General features: G+C 49.9%; 1 protein-coding gene across 2 annotated transcripts in view; it reads right to left on the reverse strand.

The window, feature by feature from the left end:
* Positions 1 to 14,510, reverse strand: part of CDC14A (cell division cycle 14A) — a 103,399-nt gene that overhangs the window by 60,205 nt on the left and 28,684 nt on the right. The window lies entirely within an intron of this gene.

Raw genomic sequence — 14,510 nt, forward strand, 5'->3', positions numbered from 1 at the left:
CAGGACTAGAAAACACCTCAATTTTGAATTCTCCGAAGAGAGAAAACTAAATGAAATTTGCGAAAAATGCGTCTGCCTTGCCCACGACGGCTCCACCTCTGCCTGACACATAACCCTGAAGGTCTGATCAAGGAAACGCCCACCCAGGCGACCGTCATAGGAAACAGAAACAGCACAGAAGAGGAAACCACCGTGAAAGGAAGACCTCACTGTGAGGCCCAGACTCAGCAGGGGCAGCCTCCTATTTCGAACTGCAGCTCAAATAATTCCCCAAGATCCGTTTACACCAACCCTAGCTGTGAACATCATTTTTAGGGCCCAACATTGAAACAGGGTTTTGTTGTGGCCTGATGGGCAGGTTACATAACATAAGTGCAGCTGGTTGTAACGCAGTCGTATTTGAAGCCTACAGATGTGCCGTGGTGGGAAGCTGGTAGCACTTGCTACAGGGACAGCTGCCTGGAGAAAGCTTCTGTGCCTGGACGGGATCATTAAAGCTTACCCCACAAGGTCCGCAAAGCGGAAGGTCACTTCCCACCTCAGGAGCAACTGCACGGACACCCGTGTGTCGGGAGGAGGCCCTCCTGCGGGGAGGTGGGCGGCCGCCCCTGTGAAATGCTGCTTCCCAGGGGCTCCCCACAGGGCTCCGCTCCTGCGCTTACCTGCCTGACTGAGCACGCCTGACCCGTGTTCTCACACTGTAAGAGGAGAGCCTTTGTTTTTATTTTTATCCCGGTGCTAAATGATTCATAAGTGCAAAGCGAAACCCCACAGGGGCCATGCAGATTCCAGGAGGACTCCAGGGGCAGCTGAGTGCAACGACCTTTCACAACCCGAGGACGGGTGCGTGGGCGAAGGCTGGGGATGTGCCCCCGTAAATGAGGACACGGCTGAGTGCATGCACACCGGGGTCACCGTGTCCAGAAGTGCCTCGTGGAGGCTTGGGCCAGACCTTAGGTCTGCCTGCTATTGAAAAGAGGAAAGGATGAGGCCGATGAGGCCAGGCGAGTGAGCGCGCAGAAGGAAAGCCACCCCGAAGCCTCGCTGCGGCAGAATCTGCAGCTCAGGAAGGTGAGGGACCTTCCAGGCCGCCCTGCTGTACTGGGAAGGCATCAGAACCCCAACACACGTGTGACTCCGAAGCCACAGAAACCCCCCGCGTCCCGTCGGCTTGAAGATTCGGAGACAACAGAAGCGCCAAACCTGGAAATAAAGAACCCCACTCTTCCAAACCCCCATATGCCACCTGACTTTGAAAATTAGGTGACTTCCAACTGTCGACAGTAGCCGTGTCTGAGCAATAGGGCTGGTGGGGAGGGGGGGCCAGGGAGGCAGGAAGCATCTCCTCTTCCCATTCCCACCATCCCCACATTCCTTGGATTCTGTACAGATGCACATTAATTTGTTTTTTACATGTGGAGGAACTGAATCCATTGTGAAATGTTAAATGTACACTCTTTCTAAAACGTAAAATCTGTATCTACTTAACACTCAAAAATTGGTTGCCAGAGCCCTGGCTGGTGTAGCTCAGTGGATTGAGCTCAGGCCTGCAAACCAAAGGATTGCAGTTCGATTCCCAGTCAGGACACATGCTTGGGTTGCAGGCCAGTTCCCAACAGGGGACACACGAGAGGCAACCATACATCGATGTTTCTCTCCCTCTCTCCTTCCCTTCCCCTCTAAAGATAAATAAATAAAGTCTTTTAAAAAAGAAGAAGTGCTCTTTTAAAAAATTGTTACCAGATATTCTAATATTTCAAAGAATATTTTCTCAAGAACACTGATTTCAAAGCATCTTTTAAATATCCTGATTTTCCTTTTCTGCTTCTCAGAGGGGAAAAAAGTAGTGATATGCTGTCTTCCCTTGTCCCGAGATTAGCATCAACAAACCCAAACAGGTAGAATCTTCCCAGACTCATAACTGATCGACGTAACCATGGCCCTTTGCACAGGGCCTGGCAGTGCCAGGCCAACTGGTCCCCAAGACAGTGACATACCCATCCCTTTCCTCAACTTCTCGCCCGCAGGGAGTCCCAGAAACCTTCCCCAGAGAACAGCACTTGACATACCTGTCATCTGTTTAACTGACTGGGAGTCAACCAATCAAAGTGAGTCCTCTTTGCTCAACTAACTTTGATGCCAGGTTCCAAGGACCCAAAGAACTCTTAAAGAGCCAGCATCCTAATACACATATACGGCAGCTATGAATGTTTTATTTAATAGCATAATAAAATTACAGGACCACAAGCTAACAAGCCAGCAGAATGTATTATTTACTGTTAGCTAGTGTTCCCCCCACTGAATTCACCATCCATCAGCTTCTACTTCAGCCCCACGGAGGACCATCTACTGACATTTCTCTTTAAATCGACAATCTCTCTGAACTTCATGTATTCTAACGTGTTTTTGTATCATTGCAAAACTGGGAAACCAGTATCACTTGCCAGTGTCATAGTGTCCACATATAAGTGAGTGTTACAGTTTTTAAGAGAACTACATAACTCTTCAAAATGCAAAAAGGTTTGTGCTCACCCCACACGGTGAAGCCATGTAACAGATACCAAGCGTGGACTGGTTTTACCGACAGCAGGCCCACCTGGTAAACTAAATACCGTCCTCTTAAAATTAACAGGCACATTCTTTCAAATCAAATCCTCCTCAGAAAGCCCGGCCAGGGGGCCAACCCTCCACCAAGACAAGGCGCCAGCCTAATTTCCAGTAAGTTTGTCCTGTGCCTTAAATAAACCCCAGCCACCAGCCTGACCCCTCACCGTCCCCTACACGTGCTCAACGCCTTCTGGCATCTGTGGGCTTTTCTGGACCGCTCTCCACACTGTTATCGCCGCTGGGAAAATCCTTCCTACTTCATTTGCCCTAACCCAAGCATTGCACCCATAATGCCTTTCTTCTCCAGCTCAGAAACCCCTCCCCTCACTCCAGAGACTCGATTTCAGGAGTGACCATGACCGTGAAAATGACAATAAAAAAACAAAAAGGGACATAGCACACACCAGGTGCCAGGGACTATTCTAAGCACTTCAAATAATCTGGCTCGGACGTCCTCAGGGCCACCCCGAGTGTCCATTATTCTCCCAGTTTCCGTCTGACACATGAAATGTTGGAGTCAGTTGCTCGAGGTCACACGCAGGCAGCCTGGCTCCCAGACACACCCCCAGCCACTTCCTGACCAGCCCGCACAGCCCTGCTGGTATTATTTTCCTTCACCCTCAAGCAGAAAGCTCCTGGGAGGGCAGCGACTGAGATCTGCAAACCCTTGTACGCCTCCCAAGGCCTCCGGCCAGAGAGATGCTCGGGACACAGAGGCATCATGAGTGACTGCGGACACTTGCAGGGGACTGAGTGTGTGCCCACCCTGGAGGGTGAATTCCGTTTCATTATTCTTAAATCCTGTCCCAACCATAGTGAAAAAGCCCAGGGGAGCTAACGAAATCAATTTCCTGAGCCAGTGGTCTGAGCACATCCCTGGGCCTAGTCAATTCTTCCATGATGTGCTGGAAAGGTGTGAGGAAGGTATCTGCATCCTCCGATAGCAAGTATTTCCAGCGCAGGTGCACGGCTGGCCCAGACTCCCACCCACCCACCTCCCCGCGCCTGACCTGTGGCTATACTCGGCCACTCCCAGCCCCTGCTAAGAGGCAGGAAGCTGGAGGTGGAGCAAAAGTCCCTAAAGATCAATGTGCAAGTACTTAACGAGGGCACGGGGAAGGTCTGCAACCTCGACAGGGAGCTTACATTCAGTGCCAGCCAGGTCTCCTACGGGAGCTGGAGAATGGATGGGCCATGAAGGACCAGATGGGACCCGAGCCTTCCTGGCACCCTGGTAGCGTTAGAGGGCCACCTCCCCCCCGTCACTCTGGCAGGCCAGCCCTCTTTGGTGACCTGCTGCGACCAGGCTCCTCCTGCTCTTTTTGCAACTTTTTCTGCAACCCCGGGTCTGTCACCACGTGTTTCTGTGGCTACTGCTGTCAGTCTGCCCGGCTAGGCTGCAAATCTGAGCACAGGACTTCAGTCCTCTGTGTCACAGGACTCTGCACTGTGCCCGCGGGGCATAGCATACACCCCCAAAATGGACGGTTGTGTGAAGTGGGAATGGAGAGAAGGAGAGCATCATGTGTGACGAGCGTGACAGGGACCACCTATCTGTAGGGGACACCGGAGTCCACAGCCCGGATGCCAGGGTTCAAGTCCAGCCTCCTCCTTCTACATATGGGCTGAATGACATTAACTCTGTTTCCACTTCCTTACTGTGAAGAGGGGGTGGTAACCCTCCCCGGCCCCTAAGGCCGATTGTCAGGGCCATGAAAACAGTCAACAGTATGTGTCAAGTGCTCAGACCTGTATCTAGCACGTTACTCTTCTACAGCCAGGGACCACAGAAAGGAGATAAACCTGGGTCCCCAAATGTTTCTGCCTCCTTGTCACCCCCTGGGTCACTGTGAGTCTGGACCCACGACTGTTGGTATTTCTGGCGCCTTAGCCCTCAAGACTAGCTGTGTGTACAAACATCAAAACACGAGGTGGTAAAGCATCCCTATGCTTGCCATGTGCCAATGCGTGAACTGTCACGTAGCTCAGCCTTTGCGTTTTATTTTTTACCGTGATTTTTAGGGAGAAGGAGGAGAGAGAGAGGGAGAGAGGGAAATATCAACCTGTTGTTCTGCCTTCCCACACATTCTCTGGCCACCTTCTGTTTATTTATTTTTGACTTTATTTTTTTACCTTCGTTTTTATTGTGTTTTTTCCTCTTCCATTTGTCCCCCTCCTACTGTCTTCCTCCCACCCCTTCTCCCCAACCTTGTTTTAAAGTACAGACGTCGACCCTACTCTCAGCGCTGCCTCTTCAAACAGCCTCCTGGGTTGCCTGGTACCTGAGCCTCAGCAACCGCAAAATCCAGGCTCAGGCCCATTTGTCCCATTGATTGTGCAGATACCAGATTGGGGAAGAGGCCCAGGTCTCCCTGCAACAAAGCATGTGTACTCAGGAGACAGCGGACGCCCTGCCCATTTTTCCTTGCATGAACGTCTCATAAACAGAAGAGAAAGGTCACCTGGCCAGGTCTGCCTTCAGACAGGACAGCAGCGGCCAGTTGCCGCAGACAGTGAGCCACAGAAACCTGTGCAACAACTGTCTATAAAAAAACACTATGAGGTAAGAAACTCCGCCAAGAATTAAAACAAAAAACTTTAAAGTCTCTTCCGCGGCTCCCAAGACTTTGGTTCTCAGACTTCTTAAATGTCAGGGCACTTAATTTATAAACCGCTTTTTCCTGAAGACAGCATTAAGTCTCCATTGTCATACACAAGCACCAACAAAATGTTTAACCTTATTATTTTTAGCAACGTTTTTCCTCTTAATCATTCCCTCCCATGATAACCAGTGACTGCAAAAACAATGTCTGTATTCAACTTAAAAGCTTTAAAAAAAATTTTGGAAAAAGGCAAACAATTTCCATGCCCACGTTTCTTCAAATGAGTCTACTTTTGTTCCAATTGCTTGTGGAAATAAAATAAAATAAAATGTGCAATGTTAAGCAATCACTTGCAACTTGGAGACCTAAGTCACATTACAAACCAGAAATGCAAATGAACGTGGAAAACAGCCTGTATTTTATTTGGTCTATTTTAAATCACTTGTACTAAACAGACTAATTAATTAAAATAGAACAAGAATGAATGCATCCTGTCTCCAGGAGCCTGTCAAAGAAGGCAAGTCATTCTTCCTGCTCTTCGAGTTTTGAGCCTATTGTAAATCACAGGTTACCAGGCCTGCAAAGTCCCCTCTGCTTAATAAATATGGAGGCCACGCTCATTACAGAGTAAGGCGGGTCCGATGCCAGGCCTCCTTCTCCCTGGCTTATTTCTGCCCTAAAAATACTTAACCGTCACCTGGCGTCCCTACAAAAACAAGGTCTGGAAATGGCTGTTTTTGGTTGAGGTGACGTTTGCTTCCAAATACTCTCGGGTGACGTCTCTTTCCATATTAACTTGAATTTGGGACTGGATATACAGTGGACGGGGTTCTATGTGTTGGAGGGTTGGTTTAGAATAGAAGTGCTCTCCACACCACTCCTGTGGGCGGGATTCTGGCCAAGCCCTGGGAGCCCTCGGACGCCCACATAGGAGACCTGCAGGCAGCCTCCACCACGGGTGTGTCCCCATCTAATTGGGCAGGGACCAGCATTCCCATCATCAGCCTGAAGAGACGTCGCTCCAGAGCTGACAGCTACCAGAGGGACAGACACACATCGCTTGCTAGCAGGGTCTCCAGGACATGGCTCGTCCTTGGCTGAACGGAGATCAGGTCCCATCACAGGCACCGCTGAGCTGGGCGCGTCCCACCGAACTGGCCCAGCCCCTTACCCAGGGCTGAGGCTGTGTTCCCCCCACACACAGTCTAAAAGGGCCCCGTGAATGGGGAAAGGGAGAAATATGTGACCCCGAGAAAACCCGAGTCCCTAGGCTCACAGATGCTGAGTCCAAGTCTGCCGAGTTGCAGTATGCAGGTAGACACGGCCCTGCGTGTCACCGTCAGAGAGAGGACTCACTCCAGAACATCGCTGGAATGACTCCACTCTCAAATGGCACGGTGTCACCTACAAACCCCTTGGGCTGAGTTTCACTGCTTACTTCCCGTTATAGTAGGAGTTTTATTGTAGAAAACCTTTCAAATTAAGAAAGACAAGTGGGGGAAAAAAAAAGAGTGTGTTCTTTAAGCCAAGGACCACATCGGATCAAGCTTGGAAAGCAAAGAACATTTATGACAACTTCCCTTATGACAAAGATGGAGATGACACAGCCACTGTCGTAGACCGAGAATCAGCATTTAAATCTGCTTAACACCTGCGACCAATTACAGACAGTCCTGACCTTGCAAATTAACCATATTCCAAAAGCTTACTTGTAAAGGTTAACATTTACATCTCTGGAAATAATTTCCCAAAGGTAAAAGTGTATAGCTGTTAGTTTCCTAGAGTAGCCCCAAAATGACCCTACATTCCACATTATCATACCTTTAGTATAAAATGTAGTCGAAAACATTTGAAAAAACTAAAATAAAGTAATTAAATAAATGTTTGCGCCTTCAATTCTCTTACCCAATGAGGGTTAAGGGAGGATGAAGAGAACAAAGGGGGTCAAATACATGGTCATAGGAGACTAGACTTGGTGTCGTGGGTGTGCAGTGCAATGTACAGATGATGTATATGGAATTCTACACTTGGAACTTATAGAATATTACTTACCTATGTCACCCAATTAATCGAATTGAGAAAAGAAAATAGAAGCACGGCCCCACCCCCACCTTCCAAACAAAACAGTCTTCCCTTCCTGTTAATAGTTGAGGGAAGGCTAGGTTAAAAAAACATGGGTTGGGACCTGGCTGGTGTAGCTCAGAGGACTGAGCACAGGCCTTTGAACTAAAGGGTCGCCGGTTCAGGTCCCAGTTAAGACCCACGCCTGGGTTGCAGACCCGGTCTCCTGTAGGGAACACATTGAGAGGCAACCACACATTGATGTTTCTCTCCCTCTCTTTCTCCTTCCCTTCCCCTCTCTCTAAAAATAAATACATAAAATCTTTCAAAAAATGAGCTGGGTGGAAGAAGATTTGACTTTGGGCAGTGAACACACAATGCAATATACAGATAATGCATCACAGAATTGTACACCTGAAACCTATATAATTTTACTAACCAGTCACCCCAATGACTTTAATTTTTTTAAAAGATATCATTGAACATTCGATGATGCCTCTAAAGTGAACCTCAACTTACTTCAAATGTTTGGACTGATACTTTCCGATACGTCCAACCCCTTCAAAATGCATTGCTTTCCTAAATATCTGGGGTTATATTTAAGGCTGATTCCCCATCTGAGGTATGGTGAGGGCGTGCGGGGCCGGAGAAGGGCCAAGACAAATGTGAGAGGAGCAAGAGTTTCCTGATGCAACCAGAGGAAAACAATTGGAAAGAACAGTGGAGGAGAAAAACCAACAGCGGTCTGGAGTGACCCAGGAGGAAGACCCCCAAACTCACCCAACAGGACCCCAAGCGCAAGGACCACAGCGAGACCAAAGCGTGGTTGGTGCCCCATGGACCTAGGACAACTCACGGCCTATGAATATCTCCCAGAGGGGGAGGAGGTGGGCCCGACAACCCATTGTATTCTTCTCACTAACTAGAGCATGGACCTAAGGGACCCCCCCAAAAAGGGCCATCTTATTCTTTTCAGACTGAAGAAGTTGGTAGGTAAGATGTTATCCAAACTTCTAAGACAAAGCTTGGAAACTAAAATCTCAGATCCTGAACCTCATTGTAGCTTACAGGCTACTAGTCTTTGAGTCGACTGAAGAATAGAACACCAACAATGAACACGAAACAAGGAACTGGTTGTTCTCCTCGAGTATTTACAAAGAGTCGTTGCTTAGAGAAAGCGGGAGAAACGGAGCTGCAGGCATCAGTCAGTGTCTGCGGAAAGGACTCTGTAGCCAATGGGCCGGGCACCAGCCCCGCCTGCTCACATATGGCCGCGGGCCTGAAGTGCCCTTCAAGAACACAGTAGAATTCATCGTTCTTCAGGGTCTGTTCATTTTGTAAGTAGTAACTGTGTCCCCTAAGTAGTTTACTGATGTCACACACAGTAGAACTGAAACAAGTGAAGGCGACTTCAACATAAGTAGAAGTGACTTAGATGCAAGCCAGAGAGGTGCCCACGCACACAGACCCACTACGTGTGAGGGACAGGAAGTCCATCCACCTGCCCTGTGGCCACCGAGAATTCCCATCACGACTTTCAGGGCACGTGCAAAAAGCACATTCCTCTCAATTCTGTGTATCAATAAAACAAGTGGACACAAGCATTTTCCACACAGCAAGTAAATGTCTAATAAGATTCAAAGAATGTGTAAGGGGCTATAAACAGTGTGTCACACTTAACTATACATATAGTACTGAATACAGTGCGTGCGTGCATGTGTGTGTGTGTGTGTGTGTATGCAAATCTGAGGGTTTATTTACAGCACAGAGGAAGCTTGTTATCTGGACACCAAAAGGAAATTTTTTTTTAAATCCTGAAAAGACATATTCAGTGAAACTTGAGACGCAGCCCTCCCACTAAGGAAGAGCAAACAGCTAGTTTTCCTAGCCCCCAGCGACACTGGATCAAAGACAGTACCACTCCACCCATCTGCAGAAGGCCAAGAGAACTTCCTAATTCGCAGAGTTTGAAATTAAAACCGCTGTATGACTTTAGGGAGCCTGACTTGTTTCAAGGACATTGAAAGGACAAGCAGACACAGGTAAGGGCCCGTCTGGCCCATGTGCAGACGATGACCACGAAGGCCTTCTTGCCCACGACGCCAGCAAAGGCAGGAAGGGGAAACCGGAAGTCGCCTGCCCGGCCAGGCGCCCCTCCCCGACCACAGGCCGAAGGTACCCGGAGACCTGAGAGGTCTGAGCGCACTGGCAGCCGAAGCCCGCTCTGTCACTGTCTCCGCAAACACGTGGAGGTAAACGCCTTTGTTATTTGGAACCAACACTTCACTTGACAATTTTCCTGTCATTTCAAATAACTGTCGTTGAACCCACAGTTTGGCAATGGCATTTTCAGGTAGTCTGACACCGACAACTGACAGATGAATGACGAATTGGAGACGGAGGAAGCTGATAGGCTTGTTCCAAACAATGAAAACAAAAAAAAAACTCAGGGTTAGTTGCACTGTTTACCATTTTCCAATGGTTTAAACACATACACACCAACCACTTTTAAGAAATGCTGTTCTGACTCTAATTTTCCACACACTCAGTGGACCACTCAGGGTGAATAATCAGTAGGTCCCCTACCAGCAGTTCCAATTAACCCTCCTGTATTCAGGTATATGGAAGTACTTATTAATACAGCATTTTAATAAGGAACAGAGTTTAAGGCACATAAACTTCCTAATTTCGTACAGAAACTGGGACTGATGGGCATGATTTCCAGGGCTCTACATCTATTGGTACAAATTAAACACAGAAAATTTTCTTTAAAAGGAGACTGATAGTCACTTTCCAACTTTTAATGATCAGAACACAGGAAACAAATTTAAACAACACAAACTAACTGAAAAGTTAATAAGCCCGTAAGTAAAATGACAGGAATAATAAACCTCGATGATAATAAAAAATGATTCGTAAAACAATGAGATATCACCAATTAGAAGCTGCCTTTATGTTTTCCACAGTGCTAGGTAGAGCTCACCTGAGCTAAACAACTATTTACTGGATTGATGAGTGCCAGAAGACGCATCTCAAAAACGAGTTCATTTGGATTCGAGATCGTCCCTCAAAATGCAAATAACACACAAGGAGCGTGGGGAATGGGGAGAACTCACACCCAACACCTTCCAGTGAACTATCCTGAGCAATCGTCGGATTAACACCCACCTGAGTGCTGCGGAGCCACACAGCAGGACTTAAGTGTAAAAAGGGTGGGAGGGAGGAATGATGAGCAGACAACAGTGGGGGACAGTCTTCAATTCTCCATAGGAAGACGATGGCTGAAAACATGTTTTGGAGGCCAAAGGCCACCCGCCCACCCAGAGCCGCCAGCCAGAGGCAGCATAACACGACCTCTCCCTCAGCCTCACCACAGCCGGTAGGCGGGCTGTCGTTACCTCTGATTTAGGGTAAAACGGGACAAAACGGGAGTTCAGATGAGTTAAACAACTTGCTCAAAATATACACCTAAGCAGAGGGTTCAAGGTCGAGCCTATGGTTCTGCTCAAGGCATGCCCCCCACCATCCCCTACACCAGGCGGGGAGCAGTGTCCTCAAAATTAGCAGTAGACTCAGAGGCAGAACGGAGCCACCAAGGCCTCCCATTCAGTCTACAGTATCTACAGCGGACATGCTCAGAAAGTCTGCAAACGTTCGCCTCGTCCCCCGAATGCAGACGTGACACCTGGCTCGGGCCAGGCCCAGCCCCGCACACAGACCTCTGATTCAGCAATGTGGACTTAAGGCTGAACAAGCGGGTCAAGGGAAGTCCTACGTGGTTGCCACCTCCGTTTAAGCGGCCCCCACCTATCCGGGAAAACTCCTAGTTCTGGGACCCTGAACTTCATTCTTCAAGCCAAACCAACGCACTTCAGGGAACTACTCCTCAAACACAGTATCTTCCACGCTTCGGTCCTCACGGCCTGGCCCACACTCCCCTTGCCCCCTTCGTCACAGTTCTCTGCACTGAAAACACCACGGCCACAAGTGAGGGTTTCGTCTTTAAACACTTGGCAAAGACCTCACTACGTCATGCTCATGAGTTTGCACAACCATCCTGTTCGAACGGCCGAGAGTACGCGGGAGGCCGTGGAGACCCGGAATCCTAACTGGGGAGGGGCAGCAAGCGCTGTCCCGAGGAGCAAGACCTGCCTACAGAGCCGCTCTCTGCTTAACCTCTCAGCACCCCAGCTCAGGGATAACAGACCCCCATGGGCAGGGGCTTCCCCGAAATGTGCCCGTCATCTGCCCAGTGTCCCCAATCACTGGTCGGTGGTCAGTCTCTGCAGCTGCCCCACGGAGAAGCAATGGTGGATTTCCTGGGGAGCAGCCGTCCTCTGTTTTATCTCCTTTTTACTTACCCCCAGGACAGCTCTGAGCCAAGAAAACGGACGCACAGAAGCTTGGGTGACACATGAACTTACGGCCCAACAGGCGGACCACAAGCAAAGGCCTGACTCTGCAGGCGCGCGTTTGCCCCAAGACGTCACTCTCAAAAGCAAGGTCTGGCGTTAGGACTGTACCGAGCGCCACTGAAATGCACACTCGGAAATGGTCAGGACACATCACAAGAAAACACATGATGGAACTACGTGCCGTGCCGGGTGTTAGCTGGACTTTCTGTCCAATTTGACTGTTTTCAGAGTTTTCCTTTGAAGTTATTACCTTCCTTCTTCCTTTCATATTTTAGCACTCCATTGTCCATTTCCTCAATAGGTATTTACCCAGCGCCTGCTGTGCGCCCGGCATAGTTCTCAGCTGATGCCCACTGTTCGGAGGCTGAAATCGTGCCACAGTTCCACAGCCAGCAGCACCCCACCCCCTGCGCCCTGGCCACACTCCATCTCTTTCCTGGGACACACCCCCTACCCTCCACTTCCCCGGGATTCAGCCCAGCAGGAAGGCTCCCTTGTCGTGAATGCCAGGGCCTAACCCCTTGTTCGATGTTTTATCAACTAGGACACACAGCAATGAGTGAAACACGCAGGTCCCTCCCCTCCAGTCCGGGGAAGAGACAATAACCGAGTAACTACATAAATGAGTCGGATAAGTTCAAACAGTGTGGGAGAGAAAAGAAAACCGCAAAGGGTTGGAGGGTGGCTGGAGATGCGAGAGCCTGGAAACTGGGAAAGTCTCTCTGAGGGGGTAACTTGAGAAGCAGCCAGGCAGGAGTGCAGAGGTCTGAACTGCACATGCTGAGGTCAGAACATTCCAGGTAGAGGAAAGAGTGAGCAGAAGCATCGAGTCCTCCTGCTGGGAACCAGTCTGGGAGTCCCATGGTCGCCAGGCCGGTGTGGCGGGCCATCTGAGCAAAGAGGCCCCGGAGGCAGACAGGCCTGGCGGGGAGAACCTTGAGGGCCCTGGGGCAGTCAGTGAAATCCTTAGACGGATGTGAAACAGGACAATGACGTGACTTAATTTTTACTTGTAAAGGGTTGCTCTGACAGTTGACCACTGAATTAAGGAGAAGAATGTAAGGAGGAGACACTATGACGCTGCGGCGTCTCCCAGGGGCGTAGGCCGGCTGGTAGCAAGAGAGACGGACAGATGTACTCCGGCTGCACACCTGTTCCAGAGGTACAGCTGCCCCAGCGCACTGACGAGCATGACGTGGGCAGAGGAAACCGCAGGAATCCGGACAAGCGTTCAGCAAGTCACTGATGGCCGCTCACTGATTTACTAAAAAGGTAAGGACGGGGGACATAACAGGTTTGCGGAGACACGGAATGAGAAGTTCCGTTATGCTGCAATCAGGGTGAGATGCCACTGAGAAATCTAATCTAATCCAGCAGGGAGCTGCACGTGTGATCTTCATAATAAAGTAGACCTGAAAACCCTGGGATTACCCGAATTTTACAAACGGGAAAACTAAAGCTCTGAGAAAACGGCTTGTCTCAGCACAGAATATTTATCAGTCAATGCCCCTTGGTAGATGGCTGGTTCCACATTTGCAAAATGTGGGGAGGCCTTCGCTCTGAAAAAACACACCACACAGCTCACCCCACAGAGGCTAGGAGCTGCTCCGGACATCAAGGTCCTTTGTGTCCAAGAAGATGTCCCAGGAAATTAAGACGCCTCCAAACAGCAGCATGTAACATGCGTATACGCAAGGCCAAATAGCGCACAGCGTGGACCGTCTTCTGAGAAAATGTGTCCATGATCGAGTGCACACACGCACAACAGGAAGTGAGGCACGGCCTCCTCCTTAAGGAGAGATTACAATTCCTCGTTTTCATGTTTATTAAGCGTTGTGTCAAAGAGCTTTGCGGGGAACACAGTTCCAACTTAGAAAAGAAAACCAGTCGGGAAGGGGCCAACACAAGAATAAGGACTGGACAGAGCGCGTCGGGGCCGCAGCGAGCCTGGGGCAGATGCCCTCGGCCCGGCGACCGCACCAGGGCTGCTTCTCCCACCCCGGGCTGCTGCTTCCAAGCAGGGGAAGCTTCTGCATCAGAAGACGTATTTTATCCCGAGCTCAATGCACCCATGACAACTAAACTTCCTGTCCAACGCTCGAGGTGCTCTGTGGATGTGAAGGGCAGTGCTAAAAACAGGGAGGATGAGAGAGAAGAGAGAAGAGAGAAGAGGAGAGGGCGGGAGGGAAGAAAGGAGGGAGCCGAGGGGGGCCTCTTCCCAGTGGCCGCCCCTTATGACCCTTATGACAGAGGGCACGCCCGAGGAAAAGCTTCGGGAAAACACCCTGGGAAGGCACGCTCATCACTCATCAGGGAGGCCTGATCCAGGGGTTACTCTGGGCTCTCGGAGTTTGAACACAGTGTCACCACCAGTTTCAGAGCAGTGGCGATGAGCAAGGGGAAGCGAAAAGGAAGGATGCTGGCTGCTCGCAGCCCCCACTCTTCCCTGGACCCTCCACCCACAGCCTGCTGGGCGGGTCTGCTCTTAAAGCCAAAGCAGCAGCCTAGTGGGCACTGCAAATAATCCTAGTCTCCTCTGAATTTGGCGGGCAGAGGGGGGGGGCCAACACAGAGACATCATATCCACCCTCTCATTTCACAGATACAGGACCTGAATGAAGCTGGGGCAGATAGCACGGCGGGCCTGCGACCCCAGAGCCACTTCAGGGGAACAGTGTCTCTCCAGTTCACAGGTACAACGCCCGTGCTGTATGACCATGCTGCACACAGAGAGCGAGGGGCAGGGGACCACGGGGATGACCCAGGGCTTCACGGTAATCACGTCAGGGGCAGAGTCAGGCACCTTGGTCCCAGAAATGAGGCC

Source organism: Sturnira hondurensis, unplaced genomic scaffold (assembly GCF_014824575.4).
Source record: "Sturnira hondurensis isolate 20B ecotype Veracruz unplaced genomic scaffold, ASM1482457v3 Scaffold0007217, whole genome shotgun sequence".
In the NCBI taxonomy this organism is placed as follows: domain Eukaryota; kingdom Metazoa; phylum Chordata; class Mammalia; order Chiroptera; family Phyllostomidae; genus Sturnira; species Sturnira hondurensis.